Below are 14,717 nucleotides of genomic sequence, written 5' to 3'. Positions count from 1 at the left end.
CCTAGCCAGATCCCCTGACTCTCAGGCCAGGGCTCATCTTTTCCTCAATTACTTTAGACAAATAGGTTTTATTCAGTTCTTTATTGAATGAGTGTTTATTGAACCATACTATGTGCCAAGCTCTAGGCTCAGTGCTGGCAAGTTAATGTCAAGTCAATGAGAGAAGTCAAAACTTGTCTTGGTTTTTGCCTGTGTGGCTCAAAAAGAGTCTACTGGGGAAGGCGGGCGGTAAGCAAATAGTGACACAGGCGAATGGACAGTTAGGCTGCGACAAGTGTTGAGTAGGTGAGAGCTATCATATCCTCAGGGTCTGTCGTTGGGTTTTAGGTCAAGTTACAGAGGTAAGGGCAGTTTCTCTGGAGGTGATGTCACCTGAGCTGAGATATGAGGAAGGAATTAATTTTTTGAAAACAAAGGAAATAGCTTGTCAGGGGCCAGCATTTGCAAATGCCCATGGTGAGAGGAAGCAAGGTACATACAGGCAGTAAAAGAAGGTATGACAGGAGTGTAGAAGTGTGGGACAAATGATCAGGGGCCTGATTATACAGAACTTGTATAGCCCATAATGAAATATTCTGTCCCTATTCTAGTTACAGAAAGTACTCACCTGCAGTAGTCTAGCTTGATTGGTCTGTATCAGAATCAGTGGGCGTAGCTGGGAACTGGTGGTTGGAGTCTCTCCAGCTGGGAGGGTAGAGCCAGGCTTTGGTCCTTTGCCCCTTAAGCACCCTACTGTGACTTTTTCACATTTCTTCTTTGCAGTCCAGATACTGAGAATGGCAAGAAAGGCCTGAGGTCTTGGCTGTGATTGGATAGTTTGGTTTCTTATGTGGCAGGTGTCCAGGGCCCTGGTCTCCCCTCAGGAGAGGAGGGAGACCATGCAGTGGACTGTGGCCACAGGGCTGAAGAAATAGACTTAGCATAGACCCTTTTCTTTCTATGCATAGGAACCAAACTATAAAGTAATCAGAGAGTGACATCCCATCAACAATCAATTCTGTTGGTCAGAATAACGTTATGTACGGCCTCCACACAGAGGTTGTGGATTATAGATGGCAGTGAACAACAAGAAACCAATCGTGGAGCCAGTCTGCCTGCCACACTAATCCATGCCCTAACATCACAGACTTATCACGCAGGGATTGTCTGCATAAAGCCTGGGTGAGTCAGAGAGACCTCTGGAAATAGCATGGCTGCCACCTAAGAGGCCTATGGAAGCCCAATAGTAAGTCAAAATCCCTTGGTGGGAAGGAAGTCCCCCAACCTAGTTCTTTATAGAATGAATGACAAATGGAATATCAAGTGCTGTGGGTGATGAGGGCAATGGGAGGGTCTCTGGGGATTTTCTCCAGTTCACCCTGCTTTCCTTAGAAGGGATTCAGCAAGGAAGGAATAGGGAGCTTGGCTGTCACGGCAGGAGAAGGCAGGCTGGGGGCAGGACAGGAACTGGCTGCTTTGGGTGGAGTTCTGGTTCTGCTGTCTCTGGTGTCAACATTCTCCCATGGGATGTGCTAGTAAACAAACAACTTGGAAGAGGTGATCTCTCAGTCTCTAGAATGGTAATCTGTGTGTGTGTGTGTGAGAGAGAGAGAGAGAGAGAGAGAGAGAGAGAAAGAGAGAGAAACGTGTGTGCACCTGTGTGTGTGTGTGAGAGAGAGAGAGAGGAACAGAGACAGAGAGACACAGAGGCAGAGAGAAATGGGATGGAGGGACAGAAGGGGCCAAATCCTAAGCTTAGCTAGATGGTGAGGAAGGAACAATGTAGGACTTGAAAGGCTACAAATCCTAGATTATGGCCTTTGGTGTTAATTTATCATCCTGTAAGAAAGATAAGACTCAGCAGAAAATTGATTTAGTTACTTTACCAGCAGCTCTGGGCCCAGGGTTGACAGCTGATTACCAGTTTGTACTTCCTTGCTTCCCCATGAACTGCTAGGCTAAGGAGGGAGGCGTCCGGCGTTTTCAGGAGGGTAGGCACAAAGGCAAAGGGGAGACTGCTCAAAGGAAAATGACAAGACCCCCTAATTACAACGAGGCTGATTTCAAACTTCTACTTCAGTGGGGAATGATGGAGCGTTACCGCTCTGAACCAAAAAATTCTGTTTTTTTAAAAATATCACTCTCAGATAGACATTCTTAGTCACATAGGCTGCTCTTGAGTCTACCACTGCACATAAGAGGCAGAGAGTTTTTTGTTTCATATTATTATGCAACACTGGAAGGCTTGCTAGGCATGGTATACCGGGTAGGCCTTTTTTGGAACCTCGTGAGTCGTAGTAGGCAACCGGACGATAACACAAGACCCTGCAGAGACAGGGCTGCGGACAGTACCATCACCTGTCTGTAACCAAGGCCAGCTCCCCAGTGTATCACACCAGGGAGAATTTCACTATGTCTTCCTTGCTCATAATCTTGGGGATGCAAGTGAAAACAATTATGAGCAGTTTTCACCCATCAGATTATCAAAAATGAAAGACTCAATAGCCAGTAGGATATCAAGGATATCATCACTTTGGAGAACAATTGGTAGTTTCCCCCCAAAATCCTAAAAGTGCATATTCATTGCATTTCCAAATCTATACCTCAAAGAGGAAACTCATCTAACTGCATAAGCTGATGTGCATAAAGCTGCTTCTCATTCAGCACTGTTTGTGTGTGTAAAACATTTGAACAGCCTAAACGAAAAAAATATAATGAAACATCCTAACAGAATAAATGTAACGGGGTTTGTTCATAAAATGGAACATGACCCAAAGGTAAAAAAATAAATGACTACAATCTCTCAACATGGGTAGATCTCACAAACATAATATTAAGTGGAAATACTGCAGAACGATATGGTTTTATGATGCAACTTATTTAAATGTGGAAAGCAACACAAAAATAAAAATATGCATTATTTATGAATACACAAATGTATATCCAATATTATAAATAAATAATGGATATACATATTGAATATATATAAAATAAATATATTATATATAAAACATTATATATCAATATAAATATATTATGCATTTATATAAAATTATTTATATATACACCCACACATACATACATACATATATACACACATACATCCAAGTATCATAATGGATTGGAAGGCTGAATAGCAAAGTGCTGGTAGGAGTTCCTTTGAGAAGAAAGGAGGAGATTGAATCGGAGGGTAGGAGGAGAATAAGGGAACTTTTACTTTTATTTTTTTAAGATTTTATTTATTTATTTGGCACAGAGAGAGAGATCACAAGTAGGCAGAGAGGCAGGCAGAGGGGGTGGTAATGAGGGTCGTTGCTGAGCAGAGCCTGATGCAGGGCTTGCTCCCAGGACCCTGGACCCTGAGATCATGACCTTTGCAGAAGGCAGAGGCTCACCCCACTGAGCCACCCAGGTGCCCCGGGCACTTTAATTTGATTTGTAAGGTATTATTTCCTTTAAAATTTCCTTAAAAATCTGTGTGTGTGTGTGTGTGTATGTAAAAAATGCAGGAACAGGGCTCCTGGGTGGCTCAGTGGGTTAACGCCTCCGCCTTTGGCTCAGGTCATGATTCCAGGGTCCTGGAATCGAGCCCCACGTTAGACTCTCTCCTCAGCGGGGAGCTTGTTTCCTCCTCTCTCTCTCTCTCTGCCTCTCTGCCTACTTGTGATCTCTGTCAAATAAATAAATAAAATCTTAAAAAAAAAAAAGAAATGCAGGAACAGGTTTTTAATTTCATCTTTTGAGGTCTTTAAAAAGTTCTCAAAAATATTATTAAGGAAGAAGATTAACACTTCTTACCAAGGGAATGACTGCAGAACTTTGGAAATCTATTCCTTTTAACTACAATGAGAGGGGTACCCTGAGTTGAAAAGCAGTTCAAAGGGTTAGCTTCAGCAGAATTTGGGATAATGGCATGTACAAGTGTACAATATGAAACTACAAATGGGTAACTACATTCGGAAATGACCCCTTGGTGGACACATTTCAAGTACATTTGGAACCACAAGACTTTTTAAAAAAACAATGTGTTCAAAGAAGGCTTTAAGTAAACACTTGCTGACTTGAATATGCATGATGATCGCAGCTAATTGTATTTTTAACAGAATTATTCTTTGGTGTTTAGGAAAAGGAAGCAGGAAATAAATTATTTTTTACATTAAGTCTAAATTTTGGACTGGTTCCGATTGTGATGGAAATTGCTTTGTTGGTTTTTCTGTTGTTCAGATGGGTGGCCATGAAGCAAAAACACTTAGTGAATTACAGGGGAACCAATACACTTATAATTTTGAAGGCAAAGGCAGGGATTTGCAGCAGTAAACATTTCTAGTCAATAATATTCGGAAACCAGACCTCTTGCTGCTTTGATTTGCTAGAGTAAAAAAATCCAAAGACACTGCTGGAGATCCTCTGATTTCTTTTAAACTGAAATGACTGAGACAGTTAAATGATGATGCAATCCTAGATTTCTGTATCTCAGAAACCTGTTTTTGCTGCATATCATTAAAGCTCTGTTTCAGTAGTAAATTATTCCAAGGATTGTTAGTGGCGATTCTGGGTGTGATTCTGTATGTATGGTACACCACTGGTGTAGAAGAACCAACACTTGCTGTTCAGTGAGGAGTTGTTACACAAACAGAATACTGGATTTGTTTCTTGTTTTGTCACTACCTCTTTCTCCACAGCTCATCTCTCATTTTGGTTCCAGATTAAACCTCTCAAGGAATCTCTGATGTCATCATTCCCTTTCTTGGAAATGTTCAAGGACACCTCACTTTCCATTGAATTAAGAAAAAATTTAGGAGCCTCAGCTAATGCTCTTTCCTGGTGTTACTCCCCACTCTTCTACAAAATATGCCACTCCAAGTAGTTTTCCCCCCATCTTTATTGAAGCAGTCTAAGAGGGTTTGATTTGGGATCTTTTCCGAGTAATTTTCACATTTTGTGCATTCTTTTCCCTTACCTGTCATACTTCTCTTGTTCATTTTATCTGTTCTAGACATTACAAGGAGTATCTTAAAACTCATAACCTCCATGAAACCTTTCCTAATTCCACCCCATGGAAACACTATACTTCTTGCATAGCATTTGAAGAATGGTTTATCTGTATATTCATGGGTTCTTGAGTATTAATTCAGTCTTTCTCAGTCCATTGCAGGCTTCTCCAGGCATTGAACTTATGACTTAATTATATTTATGTCCCTCACAGCAGCTAGCGCTGTGCCCTACAAATAGTAAGTGCTTAGTTAATGTTTAATTAATGATTACCTGATTGAGAATGCAGTTGTATGGAAAAGTTGACTCTAGTCAGCTATTAACTGACCTGACGTCAGCTTTCCAATTGTCTGAACAAACTGAAGATGAAGCAACTGACTTCATCTGAGACCTGTTTCATGTGGTAACTTTGCTAGAACAGGCCAGACACCAAAGTGTATTTGTTTTCTTGCCGCCATATGTGGAGGTTGCTTCCATGGTATGTTGAAGCCAGAGTTAAGGACCTCCAGAAGTTCTCATCATGTGGGATTCTGCCAATTTTCTTGGGAGGCAAAAGATTTTCTTTTGGGTGTTTCCAACTCAGTGGCATCAGGGGTATTTTTCAGAGCATTTAGTGTATATAGGATCTGATTTGCTGTGGTTTAGGAAGACTCCATGGCATCTGGATAGGCAGGTATGCTGTAGGGTGAAATGACCTTAGGACTCAGGACTCAGGACTCAGGACTAATTTTAAGTTGTTTATGGCCAATGCATATATCAAAACAGTGAAGTACAGACAGGAGAGAAAAATGTTCAAACTAGGGCAAATGTAAGTTTGCATAAGAGAAAAGTTAAGATGGGCAGGAAGAGGAGAGGAATAAGAAGAAATCCCAGTGTTCACACTGTATGGCTCTTCATATTTGTGAGAGATGAACAAGAAATTGGGCTCATGCTGGCAACCTAGATGAAAACAAAAGTTGGCCTGGGACAAAGTTTTAATGTCTAAGAGAACAATATCAACCTTGGTGAGAAACAAGTACTTTGCTAGATTAAAATCTAAACTAAATTGCTCATGGAACTTCTCCAAAGGACAGTGGATGATATTCTCAACAGTACTGCACAAAGTTGTGTGATGTTAGTATCGTTTCTCAGTAAATTACAGAGATGTAATTCTGTACAAGACCCATCTCAAAGGCCACTAGGTCCCAGAACAAGTGTGTCCCTTCCTGAGGGATTAGCTTGATTTGAGGGCAAAACCTGAAATGTGAGAAAGAATGGGAAGACTATCAAAAAGTCCTTCATAAATATCTCCTTCAACACACTTTAGATGTGAGGGGAAAGGCATAGAGTTCATGATTGCATTTTTTATGAGCTCATGAGGGATCCTTCATTATTAATTGAGGGTACATTATTAATTATTAATTGGCCTTCAGTCACATTGTATGGCGAATTATCCTCATTACAACCACCTCTACCAGCCTCACCCTCATCCTCAGAAAGTATCTGTTTTGCTCCCACAGTGATATGCACATAGTTGGTGATTAATGAACATGAGTTCATTAACCATGCTAGGAGCCAGTTGAAAGTAAAGCCCAAGTTTATTTCTTTTTAGAAATTGACCATTAAGTAAGCACTAGAGATGTATCAAGGCTAACTAGAATTGTCCATAATCAAATGCATCTGCATGAAATAGTTTACAAGCCAAGGGGAAAATGGTTCTAAGAATTATATCCATGAAGTGGGACTTTTTGGAATGTTTTAAAGTGACAATGAAGAAATGGTCAGAAAATGTATTCTAGACAAAGAGCAGTGTTTAAGAGAAGATTCAGTAGGGAGAGTATTTCTAACTTATTTCAAGAAGTCCAAGCCCAGAGAAATTATTAAAACGGACATTTCACAAAGATTACTTCCTTTTACCCTAGTTGAGATTAGTATCTAGTCAACTATTCAAAGAGACCAAGAGAGCTTACAGAAAAGACCTCAAGGTCATAGCACTAGGACTAAGAATGTTTTCTGACTTCAAATCCAAAGCTTTAAAAGTTGGTGTTTTGCCTCTCAAGTTGCTAAAGGGGTATTTAATAAATATTATGCAGGGAGGAGCAGACATTCCACTTGCTGACTCTTTCCTCCTTACCGTCTTATCCAACTATGCCCCTTTTACTTTGCAGTTCCTTCTCATCTTGTTTCCCCTTTGTGTCAATCCATAAAGACAGAGCACAGCAACGTTTAATGGATGTTGGTACTTATGGATTGATTCTTTAATTTGGAGAATGAGGTTAAGAAAACTTGCTTTCTGAAGAATGTTACAACAGTTCCTGACAAAGCAGGAGCAACGTTAACATATACTTGACCTATCATTTGTAATTTGAATTTAGCTGTATCAAATACCAGGAATAATCATAGCTTAATCAAGATAGAAGATGTGCAATGGATGTCTAGGGGTGGCCATACAAAGCTGGGAGAGCAGACTTGTGGCGTCATCATGTCCTAGGATTCATCCTGCTTTGTCAGTCTTAGCACCAGCTCCTAGTCACCGTGTCAACCCCTGAACTGAGTTGCTTCATGGAGTTCTAGGCATTATTTCCACTGAAGGTTGGCAGCAGAGGAAACTGGAGGAAGACAAAAGGCTTCATCTTCTTTTTAAAAGAGTGGTCTTACCCATAAATTCAGGGAACAAACTGAGGCTCCCCAGAGTGGAAGGAGTTGAGGAAAGGAGCAAAATGAGTGATGGGGAATGGGAGATAGAGGCCTCCAGTTACTGAGTGACTAAATCATGGAGATACATCACAGGAAATATGTAAAAATGTTGTGTGGTGACAGATGGTAGCTACACATGTGATGAACACAGCCTAATGGATAGACTTGTGGAATTGCTATGTTGTACACCTGAAACTCATGTAACATTGTGTGTCAACTATAATTTGATAAAAAAATAAATAACAAAAAGGTGGTCTTAAAGAGGTCCAGTTGGGTCATATAAGGTTTTGATCATATCACATTGCTCAGAGCTTGGCCACAGGCTGCAGAAGAACTGGGAAATGAAAACTGGTCTTGGACGCAATGTGCCCCACTAAAAATGGGACTCCACTACTGAGGAAGGGAGGAAGCCACAGAGAGTTTAGATTAAACTACTGTAATTAGGATTTCTAGTTTCTGATGATTATGGATTTTAGACTTTTTTTTTCCAAGTTAAATAGTTTTCTCATTTAGCTTACTCTTTCTGAGTTGCATTAACTCTTGACTTTACTTACATCTAAATAAATCTCACTAAACAAATCTCTAAATTATATGTTCTCACCAAAAAAATAAAAGAAAAAGAATGGATTGACATCTCATTTCTTTGTTTTCTCTAATTATAGTTGATTAAAAACTCTTAAAATGTTTGTGATAAATTTTACTTTTAAATATCCTAACATTTATTTCTTTTCTAATATTGCTCCCATTTTTGACATTCACCATTTACTTGTGTTTTGGAAAAACTGAGGACTCTTTCTGACTACATGTGTATTTATATCATTGTTTTCTTGTTTTGGACAATAAATTCCATGTGAGATTAAAACTACTTACCTTCAAATCCTTCATACCAAATTTAATTATGTCTGAATTCTGAGCCACTTTTAACAAAAGATGATAAAAAAGATAGATACTATCATTTTCTGTTTCTAAATTTTACTCCCTGGCACAGGATTCCCCATCCTCTTTAAGTTATACATAAAAGAAAACTACATCCTACAAATCACTAGGTAGATTAGAAAACATTTGAAACCACCTTCCTCTTCATTCTTTCTTGCTAAAAATTGGTTCCTGCCTTCAGAATTCCTTCCACACTCTTTCTCTGCTTAAAAGATGGCTTAGCCATCAACATCTATGAAATATCCTTATGAATGCATCTGCTTCTAGAATTTCCCACCACCCATCAGACTCATTATATCCATCCATTTGTTATTCTTTTAAAGTTGTTATGGAAAAGAGTTTATTTTTGAACATAGGCAAAACGAAACACCTAGAATCTCTCAACACAACAGCTTCATATTTGCCCTACTTTCTAATAGTACCACATTTCACTTAATTAAAAATGTATTATTATCATATGTACCTCTAAAAGAGAAAAAGTGCTCCCAGTTAAACATAAGACAATATTGATTGTTAAGGTGTATCCTCATTTCACACTGTTGACATGCTAAAAATATGCCTTTTAGAATTGAGAAAATTCAGTATTTGTCTAAATAAATACATATTTTTACAGTTATAGTCATAGAATCCTGGCCTCTCTTCATTCTTTTTTTTTCCCAATTAAACTATAAACCATGAACATTTTCTATATTTCTACATTTATTTTGTAATTACAATTTTAATAAGTACATAAAGTACTACTTCCATCAAGTACTACTATAACTTACTAAACCATTTTGCTGTTGGGCATTTAGGGTGTTTCTAGGTTTTTGACAATAAATATACTATGCATGTAGATCTTTTTATACTGTTGAATAATTTACTTATTTCACTTCCTGGACTATCTGGATCAAAAGATTCATGAAAATTTGTATACTTCTTGCTATTTTTCCAGTGCTTTCCAAAAATGTACTAATTTCCATTGCCACCAGAAGTAAATGAGTATCCCAGTTCCACAGGAACCACTCCAAATGTGGAGAGCTATTTAAAAATCCCAGTTTTTTTCTCAGTCTAAATGCTTCATAAATGTTCCTTTAATTTATATTTATTTGAACTAGTGAGGGTAAACATTTTTTCTCATGCTTGTTCATTTAATTTTTTCCTATTGAACCTTGTTTACTAGCCATGTGTAGTTTTGGTTTCCATTCCTTACTTCCGTTTGGCACTGGGACAGTTTCACAAATAGTTGTGCCGCTGGTATGACAGAAAAAAGAATTCAGTCTTTGTTTTAAGAAAATCAAAATTGTGGTTGTGGCAGAATGGGGTGACGTGGAGAAAGAGATCTGGTGACCCTGGTTTAGCAGAAAGAATGGGAATCTTCTGAACCTGAATTTCCAGCATTTATAGGAGCCCAGCAGTTGTACTTCTTTTTTGTTTTTGAAAGACATAGGGTGATGGCTGTAGAATGAAGACTTTGGGCTTACTGAGTTTTAATTCTAATTTTGACACTTAGTAGCTATATGGCATTGAGCAAATTACTTAGTCTCATCTAAAGTTTTTTTTTTAATTAATTAATTTATTTGGAGATAGTGGAGGGGAGCGACGAAGAAAGGGGCAGAAATAAGAAGGGAGCCCAACACTGGACCTGATCCCAGGACCCTGAGATCATGACCTGAGCTAAAGGCAGATGCTTAACTAACTGAGTCACGCAGGCATCCCAAATCTCATCTAAATTAAATGGGATATTAATCCTCACCTAGCAGAGTATGAAGAACACTGAATAAATTTATGTATGATAAGCTCCTAATGTGGGACCTGGTTTGCAACAGTCCACTTAACTATGCTGTGGCTACTGTGGATACTAGAGCAGACCATCCACATTGTAAGGGCACCATATTTAAGGGGATACCATTTGTATAATGGTCATTGTAGATTTATATATATTTATTGCAATATAATAGACATTGTAACTTTTTAATTGCAATTTTTTAAAACCAGGGGCGCCTGGGTGGCTCAGTGGGTTGACCCGCTGCCTTCGGCTCGGGTCATGATCTCAGGGTCCTGGGATCGAGTCCCGCATTGGGCTCTCTGCTCAGCAGGGAGCCTGCTTCCCTCTCTCTCTCTGCCTGCCTCTCTGACTACTTGTGATTTCTCTCTGTCAAATAAATAAATAAAATCTTTTAAAAAAAATATAATAGACATTGTAACTTTTTAATTGCAATTTTTTAAAACCAAATCAATACATTTTGATGTCATTTCACGAGATGCAAAAGAAATTTTCTTGAGAAAAGTGTACTTTTTTTAAATTTACAGAGCAAAACAATGTACTGGCTAGATGAAAGTTTTATTAATGACTAGTTTATGATTACTTATGTGTTTTTTTGTTACAAAATAATTCTCATTTGTAATAAGCAGAATAATGCTTCCTCAACCCCTCAAAGATGTTCACATCCCCAGAACTTGGGAATGTGTTACCTTACATGGTAAAAAGGAATTAAGGCTCCTAATCAACTGCCCTTGAAATGGGGAGATTATCTTGGATTATCTCACTGGGCCCAATGTAATCACAAATGTCCTTAAAAGTAGAAGAGGGAAGCAGAACAACAGGTCAGATGATGCCATATGAGAGGAACCTGATCCATTGTTGTTGGTTTTGAAGATAGAGGAAGCTGGTAGGAGCCAAGGAATATGGGCATGTTTAGAAGCTGAAAGAGGAAACAAAGTGGATTCTCTCTCTGCCCCAGAGTCTCCAGAAAGGAACACACAACCCTCTGACTCCTTGATTTTTGGCCAGTAAGATCCATATTGTACCTGTAAATTATAGAACTGTAAGATGTGGGATAATAAATTTATGTTGCTTTAAGGTACTCAGTTGTGGTATTTTGTTAAAGCAGCAATAGGAAACAAACAGCATTATTAGCAGGAAATTTAGAAACTATAGACAAGAAAAAAAGAAAATAGAAGTCACTCGTACTATTTTCCAGCTCTGTCTTCTGATCAGGTCTGAGAGGGCCTAGAAGCATGGCATCCCAATTGCAGCAAGCACCTCTCTCCCAAGATTTTGCTCCGGAAAGGAAACAATAGTAGCTTTGCAGTGGAGATACCTGGGAGACCCTACTTTAGCCAAGTGGTCAAGGTTAACATCATCAGTGATAAGTCATGTTGTTGTCATATACCCCTGATTTGATGTAATGAGAAAGCCACTTTATCTTTCTGGTGTTTTTCTCAAAAACCTATAACCTCGGTCTAAACATGAGAAAAGAACAGGAAAAATCCAGATTGAGGCACAGTCTACAAAACACCTGGCCAGTCCTCATCAAAACTGCCAAGGTTATGCTAAACAAAGAAAGACTAAGAAACTGTCATAGACCAGTGAAATTAAAGAGACATGATGGCTAAAGGCAAAGTAATATCAATATATCAGTTTTAACAAATGTACCAGTTATGGAAGATGTTGACATTGGAGGGAAATGGGAGCGCTCCCTACTGTCTTCCCAACTTTTCTGTAAATCTAAAATTATCCCAAAATAAAAAAATATGTTTCACATAGTCTAATCCCTCAAAAATTACTATTAATATTTTAGGTTAATTGAGGGTAAACTCTGCAAATTTTGGTGACCTGCTTTTTTACTTGTCAGCACAATTGGACATTATCCCATTGGTAGAGCCACAAAGAGACATCTCTCTCTCTTTCTAGTTGTTGTGGTTCTTTGAGGTCCTCTGGCTACTTAAAGGGAGATAGTGACTGGCCAGTAGAGTCATAGATTGTATGGTCATCTACTATATGGTGAGAGGTAGGCTCTGCAAGTGAGGTTTGTACCAAACCTCACTCCATATGTAAAAGAGAGAAGTGTTCATAAAGATTTTATAAGTTTTAATGATCCTTCTACCTTAATGTATTGTCAACTCGGCACAATTGTTCCCCTCCTAACGCTTATAGAACAAGAAAGGCATAAGGAGAGCTTCCTGTGGCTTTAACACAAGAGCACTGTCTTTCTTTATAATCCGTAATTTATGATGCCACCAAGAGACTTGACCTTGCACTTTGTACAAAAAACCACCCCAGATGACTATTTACTACTTGGCAGTCACCAAATGTTTCATGCACATCATTTAATCCTCAAAGCAATCCTCTGACATAGGAAATATTCTCATCCCATTTCATACATTTATACAGAGAGATTAAGTAACTTGTCTAAGGACACACAGTTGAGTGGCAGAGCTAAATTTCAATGCAGGCAGCCTGGATCTAACCAGAATATTATCATTGTACTAGGAGTCTCCTCAAGGAACAGTTACCTGCATTGGGAGTTAGCAGAGAAATCACAGAACTTATACTATGGAGATTATTGTAGATCAAAAACAAGAACAGAGAGAGCAACAGCAAAACCCTCCTGCAATTGTCTTGTGTTATTGAGCCGTTCTGCTTGGAGGAGATAATGTCAGAGCAGCCAGAAGGAAAATGCGAGGAAGAATAATCTAGAGAGTTCTCTGCCACTCCTACTCTAGTAAACTTCTGTAAGATTGACATTATTTTCAATATCTGTCATAAATATTTTTCTGCAACATCATTTTTGATGACATCACAAGGCATCAGTGTAATGTAATCACTGTTACATCAGTGTAACAGACCTAAAACTTTTGCAAGTTCAGAAAAGAGGGTGTGGCTTTTAAAGCTTCAAAAAGCTTTATAAATTATAAATTTTTTTTATAAATTATAAAACATGACTTTTAAGCATCCTATTAGAAAATATTTTAAAAATTAGAATTCTTTTCCTACAAAGATCCCTAGGTATCCATCTAGTTAGTTAATGCTAAAATGAAACAAAATTTAGATGTAATTTTCTCTTATCTTTATTGCTGTCTTGCACATTTCTTTGTGAGAAGAATTAAATTACAACCAAAAATAGAAATGCATTTGTTAGCACCTGGTACCATTGTTCTGAAGGAAAGGTATTTTTCTCCATGATGGCAAACCTTCCTCACATTGAGTAATATACAATTGAATTTGCATGTTAAAGAATATGTGCCTTGCTTTTTTATAATTAAAGATAAGATTAACCTGAGTGTTGAATTTTCCTCCAACAACAACTTGAAAGATTTTCATGTTAATTTCACTGAAAACAGGGTGAGAATAGTGGGTAATTATTTTCTGCCAACATTCTCTCCCATTAGACTGAATGTGCATTTTGGAACTGAGCTGTCAGTTTTGATTTCAGCTTAGTTTTAACGAAGAGTTGGTGCATTGAGACTATTTTCCCATTATTGCTTAATATGTCCTTTTTTATGGAAGTGGAAGTAATTTTGGGCCATCCTGTCAATCATCTCCCCATAGTTTGGACAAATATATATGTGCAATATAAGAGGAAAAAGTCTTGAGCCACTTGTTTCAGAGAGTCTAACTTATTTACATATATTAAAAACCCTGATTTCATACCCTTTCTTAGAACTGACCATTGTTTAAAGTTAAATAATTTAACGGAAATCTATACAGTGCTGATGTCATGGACAATAGTCATTTTATTTGTTTATACAAATGAATCCATTCATTCATTTTTAATGCCATGCTCCTATGTATATTGCATTGAGGGAATGGTATTTACCTAGGTAGCTCAGAATATAATGTCAGCTGATCTCATCTTCGCTCAGCCTTCTTAAGAATTTGAGGTGTTGGATCAGATGAAGAAGTTCTGATTAATATAATTATTAATTCGTAAGGAGAACTTCATTTTCATTTTATACACTGATGGTTTAATAACAGTTTTAAGTGTATTATTCATTCTTCAAATAATATGTGCCCAGTATATATAATCACCCTGTTAGGTAGAAAGAGGAATCCTAAAAGATATATGGCAAGGTCTCTGAGCTCCAGGTATCAATAATTCAGCAGCCTGTAAATAAATGTTTGGGTTTTATTTGATAAATTTTGGGGAACTAATGAATGTTTTTGACCAACAGCATAAACATGGTGATTTAGAGAATTTAGAGAATTTAAGTGGCCATGGTATGTGGGCTACATACCTTAGACCATAGACTGGGACACCTGGTAAGAAAATATTACGGCAGTACAGGAGGCAATTGAGGGTGGTGGCATTTAGATGGATGGACAAAAGAGGAACAGGTCTAAACACCCACACAGCTGACAGGCTAACTGG

Source organism: Mustela lutreola, chromosome 9, assembly GCF_030435805.1.
Source record: "Mustela lutreola isolate mMusLut2 chromosome 9, mMusLut2.pri, whole genome shotgun sequence".
Taxonomy (NCBI): Eukaryota; Metazoa; Chordata; class Mammalia; order Carnivora; family Mustelidae; genus Mustela; species Mustela lutreola.
Note: the sequence above shows the minus strand (reverse complement) of the source record.